Here is a 7,898-nt window from a genome sequence, read left to right as displayed (position 1 = left end):
AAACCAACGAAGCATTGCAAAGCCAGTTATGCAAGCCCGCCATCACTGTCCACTGTGTCCTGTTATACTCCCTCCAAACATCTCCCGTCCTCACATGAGTCTTGCTTCAGCAAAACACCACACGGGTCTGTCTTAGCAAACCTCCACATGAGTCTGTATCAGCAGACATATCCAGAAACTTCCACTTCACTCTGCCAATCAGCCCAAGTCTGCAGAAGCAGCAAGAAGACACCAGAACATCACCAGAGGTTTTGTTTTTGTTTTGTTTTGTTTGGTGGATTTCTCTCTATGGAGTCACGAGATATAATTACCAATAAACAATGGTGAGATTTACCAATACCATGCAGCCTTGTCTACTGTCTGTTGGGTTTTATTTATATTCCTTCTAAACATCCTGTGTCCTTTCACGTGTGTACTTCAGCAAAACATCCTTTCTCCTGTGTCTGCTTCAGCAAAACATCATTTCACACAACTGACTTTCCAAAGAAACCAGAAGTTTCCACTTCCAGAACAGGGATGCTTCTCTCTCCTGTAACTTGGGTACCGCCCCCTGAATCCTTTATACTCCTGGGCTATCTTATCTTTTCGCAGCTTGTGATCTGGAGTTAACTCCCTGAAGACACTTCATCTCTGTTCCCAGCTCAGTGAACCTGTGGCTTGCATCACTTGGGCATGCAGGATGCTATATTCAGCATAGTCTGTCTTAAAGTCCTGTTCATAAGCCTGTTGTTGCTCTGCACAGTGGATGACCCTGTATTGCAGGAGACCAAAGTTCTGCTCATAGGCCTGTAACCATTTAAATTAACTAATATTTATAGCACTGAAGACAGCAGAGGCATAAACTGAGGTAAAGACCTGCCAGTTCAGCAAGAAAACTTTATTTTCTTAACTATATAGGAGATATCTATTTATAAGCCTGTTTCTACAACTAAACTGCCAGCTCTTCAGAAATCTCTATGTCTCATTCTTGTGAGCTAGTCTGCATTTCTCTTGAGCTCCTCCTAACCCTAGAGGGCTCCTTAGCTCTCTTTCCTAGATTTCTGTTTCATCTGTGTCCTGCCAGATTCTTCTCTGTTGTTCCTGCAAGCCCAAAGAGAAAATCCCCATCACTTACCTGGAGATCCTGCCATAGAGGTTTATCCAAAATGAGTGACAGAGAGAGAAGGAGAACAAGAGAGGGGGAGAGAGAGTGAGAGAGAGAGAGAGAGAGAGAGAGAGAGAGAGAGAGAGAGAGAGAGAGAGAACACTCTGTCTAAGATCCAGTTGCTTATAAAAGAAGTCTAGCTCCTCCCATACACCCTTGGCAGGCTGAGCCATGTCACTATCATGGGATTTTTCTGCTCAGGGATTGATAACTTTTTCTTTTTTTCGAGACAGGGTATCTCTGTGTAGCCCTGGCTGTCCTGGAACTCACTCTGTAGACCAGGCTGGCCTCAAACTCAGAAATCCGCTTGTCTCTGCCTCCCAAGTGCTGGGATTAAAGGCGTGCGCCACCCCCGCCCGGCCGTTTTTTTTTCCCCCTTTTCCCTGGCATTGGGCCCATGGGTTAGTGTGGGAAGACCTTCCCAGGTAAAGCTGGCTTTTGCTGAGTTGCCATTTCTGTGGGGCTGCTGGGGACAGGCAGGGACTGGAGAGGTGTTGCCACTGTGGACTGCTCCTGTGATGTTTCACCAAGGCTGCAGACTGAAGCAGGAAAGGTGTCACCACCATGGACAGCTCCTGTGACACCTGCAGGCTGCAGATGTAGTGGAGGTGCCATTTTAGCAGAAGCACCCATTTTGGACAGCTCCTGTGGGACATTTTACTGACGTGGCCTGTACACTGGAACAGGATGTAAGAGCCTGCCTTCATTTGGACGGACTTAGTGTTAGGGACTACAAGAAGCCAGGATAAACCCTTTCTCCCTAAGCTGTGTCTTGTCAGATATTAATTCACAGTGATGGAAAATGGAACTGTATTGGTTACATTTCTGTTGCTGTCATAAAACATCATGTCCACGGAAACTTACAGAAGGTTTATCTGGGGATTAGGGTCCCAAAGAGTTAAGAGTCCATCATCGTCATGACAGCAAACACCAGGCATGGCAGCAGGAACAGCTGAGAGCTCACACCTCCAACCATGCCCCCCAGTGACATACTTCCTCCAGCAAGGCCACACCTCCTAAGCTTCACCAAATGGCACCAACTGGGAACTAAGTATTCAAATGACCAAGAATATGAGGGTCATCTTATTCAGAGGACCACAGTAACTAACGTAGACAGTGACACCCAAGGTCTTGGTGCAAATGTGTGATTTTCCAGGTATAGTGTCAGGGAAATGTTAGTGATCCCCCAAAACCAGAAAGGAACAGATCCGATGTAATCACAGTAGGGCCATTTTATTTCAGCTAGCTTAGGCCAGTGCTATTAGGACAAGACTTTATAGTAAGGAGCAAGTGTGGGGTGAGTGTTCAAGCATTTAATTGGGAAGTTACTGTGACCTTTAACATTATTGGCTGGTGCTGGAGTCATATTATAAAGTTAATTTCTGCTTCCCTCTGCATTAGTGACCGTTAGTCAGGGGATGGGCTTGTAACCTTGGGGTGCAGGTTTGTTGGGGTATAACCTGGAGACACAGGTCTACTTGGGGTAATAACCAGGAAATGCTGTTCTTGTTGGGGGTTAGCCTAAAGACTGGAGCCTGGCTCGGGTTTTGTTAGAAGGTAACTTGGAAACTAATGGTGGATACCAGCCTGTTAGTTTGCCTGAGTTCAAATTCTCTAAAATGGAGTCTGAATTTAAAAGATTTGGCCTCTCACAGGTGGCAGCTGGCTGACACTGCCACAGGTGGGACCTGGGCAAGAAGGCTTGGTTCTCCAGAGTCACCTAAGGCAATGCTGGTACCTATCTATCAGGAAACACCTTTTCTAATGTCATGGTGGGCACTTCTTGCATGTGCCAAGTCCAGGAATGAAGGAACTTTCCAAAGGAAACGTTCAAACCCAATGGTCTCCAAAGGACCATGGAGATGGCTCAGAGTGTGAAGGTTTCTGCCATCAAGCTTGACTCCCTGAGTTTCATCCATGGAAGCCACATGGTGGATGGAGAGACCTGACTCCTGTAAGTTATCCTCTGAGCTTCCCGTGGGCATCATGACAAGCACATCCCTACACATAATTATTAAATCAATGCAATAAAAATGAACCATGCTGGTTTCATGTTGAAGAAGATGTAAACACGTGTGTATAAGGACAGGTATGTCTAAGGACACATATGTCTAAGGACAGGTATAAGTTGTGTTCAGTTTGCCTCCAGACTTTCCAGTGGTTGAATTTTCCTGTGTCCAAAACCCACACTGTGATGAGAAGCTGTCAGGATGATTGAAGGGAAACCCATGCCAGGATAATCACAGAGATTTTAAACTACTTCACGTGTTATGTATTTACCCTTGCTATATGTGTATGGTGTGCGAATGAGGGCACTTCAGCTGTGGTGTGTGTGTTGGGGGTGGGGGAATCAGAAGACAACCTTGGGAAGCCAGTTCTCTCCTTCCATGTAGATTCTGGGGGACTGAACTCAGGTGGTCAGACTTGGTGGCAAGCACCTCTACCTGAGTCACCTCACCATTCTGGCCTGAGTGACACCACCCTGTTTTTGGAGGTGTTGAGAAATCGAACCTTTGGCGTGTGTTATACAAGGTGGGCACTCTGGTCACTGAGCCACATTCCCAATGTTTGAAAACCAGTCAGGAGAAAACGACTTTCTGTTATTTCAAAGGCCCATACTAAATAAAGATTTGGGATACAGATAGAATTACAGACTATATCTTAAAAACAGACGTAGGTGGCATACAAGAAGCACTTTGGTAATGTAGTCCGATGATCCAAGGACCTAGTCTAGGAGAATCAGGCCTGAAGTTGAAATTTCTGGTATCTTTGGAGACTCAGTAGTGTTGTGTGATGTTTTTCTGAAAACTGTCTTATGAGAGGATGGTTTTTGCTGAAGCAGACATGTGTTTTCTGGAAGCTGCCTGGAAAGGGGGCATGTGATGTTTTGCTAGACCTTGAGAGATGTCCTCTTGAGAGAACACATGATGTTTGGAAAGGGTATAAATATAACCCAACAGACTACAGAGGATGCTGTGTGGCATTGGTTCACCTTGCCTTCTTTGCTGGTCTTTGCTGATGCTGGTCTTCACTGACAATGTTGTGGCATTGCTTAGCCTTGCCTTCTTTGCTGATCTTGGTCATGACTCTGTAGAGAGAAATGCACCAACAAACTTCTGTTGATGTTCCGGCAGTTTCTTCCTGCTTTTGCAGACTCAGGCTGATTAGTAGAGCCTCAAAGTTTCTTCTGGATTAAACTACTACTGCTGACTCGTGTGAAATCAACTGCTAATATCCTGACAACACAGATTGGACTTACTCCAAGGAACTATTTCTAAACAGGTGCACATCCTCCTTTGCCCTATTAACCTTTCCTTTCTACTACCTCTGGTGGGTGGTGAGCTAGAAGAGAGGTTAAAACATTTAAGTAAGCTTATTAGAGTAGGTTTTGGACAATATAAGCCTACACAGGGCATCTGGAATGTTCCATGTGTGGGTTATGTTACCAATGCTACATTGGTGCTGGAGGACATCAGACGTTTGGGTAGACGGAGCACTGTGGGGGCAGAGTGGGAAGCTCCTTCTCTTAGACTCTGTGACCCTGAAGAACCCAGAGCTTCTCCTATTCAAATCTTCTCTGCATGGTAGTTAGGTGGCTCAGGCCTGAGTGAGGCCCTCTGGCTGCAGAGAAAAGAACCACAGAGAACCAAGGCATAAAAATAAAGATGGTGTCACTTCTGAGTAAAATTTTGGAGCTGGAGAGATTGTTCAGAGGTGAAGAATGCTTACTGCTGTTCCAGAGGACCAGGGTTCAGTTCCCAGCTCTCACCCACTTGTAACTCCAGTCTCAGATGGGATAGGGCGCCCTCTTCTGACTGCCTGGGGGACTCCATGCACGTGGTGGACAGACATACATGAAGGTAAAATACCAGTATACATAAAAATATTTTTTAAAACAACAAAAAATACATTGAGAGAAATAAGATTTCTGTAAAGAAAGGAGATCCCCAAACAGTATTGGGGGACATTACAGCATGTAGGAACACCTCCAAACCTTAATGCAGGACTCTAGGGTCCCCTGAAGCAGATGTACACACTGATCTTAGGAATTCAGCAAGGGAAGGGAAAAATCGACACAACTCCCCCAACAGAGTGGCCCCTGATGTTACTGGTCTATGAAGCCTGTGTGTTCGTTCATTTATGCTGTCTGTGTTGTTATGTCTTGTAGCTCAGGTTGACATTGAATTCTTTTTTTTTTTCCTTAAATATTTTAGTAGGTAACGTCCTGCCTGCATATATGCCTGCCCGCCAGAGGAGGGCTCCAGGATCTCGTTATAGAAGGTTGTGAGCCACCACTTCATTTCTGAGAATTCGACTCTGCAATTCTATGGAAGAGCAGTTAATGCTCTCAACCTCTGAGTCATCTCTCCAGTCCCGACCTTGAATTCTTGATCCTCCTGCCTCATCTCAACATGCCAAGTGTTGGTCGGGATCACACGTGGGGTGTGTGTTTGTTTCTGTGTGTGTCTGAGAGTGGTGTTGAGTGGGGGAGCAGCCCGAGGTGTAATCTCACTCACAAGTTTTGTTTCAGATCGAAGATCATAAGGACCCGTGAAAACTGCAAAACAGAAGGTTTGGGGCTGAAGGGAAAATCTCTCTCTGCTTCCGTATGAAGAGGGCGTAGGCAATGACAACTCCCTGCCTTCCTGAGCATTCAAAGCTCAAGGCTGCTTAGATGATCAGCTCCCGTGGACTGTCTCCTACTCCTGTGTCCTGCTGCCCCCTGGTGGTCGTGAGCGGCATCACAGCTCCAAGGGTCTTGGGAACGGACTTTGTCAAATGTCCCTCCAGACTGTAGACTGCAGAGTCCAGGAACTAACTGATGGCCGGCTTCACGAGCCCCGAAGCTGTCCAGGTCACACTGAAGAAGGAACACACTAAGGAACCAGGTATCCCCTGCACAGCCCCCACATCAGAGCATTAGTTTCTTTTTCTTTCTGGTTGCTGTTGCCCGGGATTTATCCCAGAGCTTCCTGCCTGTAGACCGTGTCTTAACTACACACCAGCTGAGTTTGATGTGACCCATCCAAAGAAAGGGTCCCGGGGTTCTTTGGAAATGCCCTTAATCCCAGCCCTCAGGAGGGCGGATCTCTGCATTCTTCCACCACATAGCAAGATCCAGAGCACGCAGGACTAAAGACTGTGATCTCCAGGACTGACACCTAGAAGGGGGTGGTGGAGTAGGTGGGAAAGTTGTAACAACTGAGAAAGGGCCGGGCAGTGGTGGCCCACACCTTTAATCCCAGCACTTGGGAGGCAGAGGCAGGCGGGTTTCTGAGTTCGAGGCCAGCCTGCTACAGAATGAGTTCAAAGACAGCCAAAACTACACAGAGAGACCCTTTCTATAAAACCAAAACCAAAAACAAAAACAAAAAAACACCCCCCAAAAAAAAACAAAAAAAAATGAGAAAGGAGCATGGATCCCCAGGGCCAGGTCTGGGTGAGCTTAGAACCCCAGCCTAGTACAGCCAAGGCCCTGAGAAGTGAATGGGGTAAAGGAAACAACCTCAAATTATTTTATTTTCCTTGACAGCATCTTTCACCTGAAATTTCACCTCACGTTGTAGATGGGACCTAGGGATAGCTTCCTGCCACTGAGCTGTATCCCAGTGGATACTTTACTTTTAAGATGTGGTCCGGGGGGGGCTGGAGAGATTGCTCAGTGGTTAAGAGCACTGACTGCTCTTCCAGAGGTCCTGAGTTCAATTCCCAGCAACCACATGGTGGCTCACAACCATTTATAATGGAATCCAATGCCCACTTCTGGTGTATCTGAAGACAGCTACAGTGTATTCGTATAAATAAATAAACCTTATAAAAAAAACAATCAAAAAGATGTGGTCCAGGCTGCCCTTGAACTTGTTCTCTAACTGAAGCAGGCTTTTCATCCAGCGTTGGAGCGACCTTGCTTATATATTAAAGGCCTAAGTCAGCCATACATGCCTACTGACACAAAGTCTGGGTCCCTGTGTGAAAGCACTTCCTTAGAACAGATAGCTATAGATCTTGTAGACAGGCAGCCCTGGTGGGAAAGTACCAGCCTAGATAAGAACAAATACTCATAGATCTTATGGACAGGTAGCTCTGGTGGGAAAGGACTAACTTAGATAAGAACAAATGACCAATAGATCTTATGGACAGGGTCATAGTGACCTGCTCTGCCCTGCTTCTTCTGTGAACTTTTCACCCAGCCAATATCCTGTTCTGGAAGACATCTGTACTTCCCCTGAGAACACCTGTGCTCCCCAGAAACAAAGAAAACCCTATGTCATCCCCTCCCCACATCCTGCTTCTATGTGTATATAACCCCCATGTGGAAAAATTAAAATTACAGTTTGATCAGACTGTAGACAAGCTGTCTTTCTTTGCATACCCGTCCTCTAGTTCTCTCTTCCAGATCCTCCGGAACCCAGTTCAACGCCCTGTAGGACTCGGGCATTCTGGCACCTGAACAGGGACTCTGAAGAGCACCCAAGAGACGAATGCGGAGGTACTTGAGAGCACTTCGTATTAGGAAGGACGCCACAGTCCAACCTGCTGTGAGACAGTCTGGTGTGAGAATCAGAGCGGCCAGACCTTGAGAAGAGGGAAGGGACAGGCATTTTCTAAACAGTCACTGTTCATTACAGCACTTAAGGAGTCTCTCAGGACACAAGGAACTAGGGTTAAGAAAAAGTATTTAGAGAAAATTTTAGTCTTTGTAGCAGAAATTTGTCCATGGTTCCCCTAGAAGGGACCAATTGATCAAAAACGA

This window comes from Grammomys surdaster, unplaced genomic scaffold (assembly GCF_004785775.1).
Source record: "Grammomys surdaster isolate TR1022 unplaced genomic scaffold, NIH_TR_1.0 277, whole genome shotgun sequence".
In the NCBI taxonomy this organism is placed as follows: domain Eukaryota; kingdom Metazoa; phylum Chordata; class Mammalia; order Rodentia; family Muridae; genus Grammomys; species Grammomys surdaster.
This window is presented reverse-complemented; position numbering follows the sequence as displayed.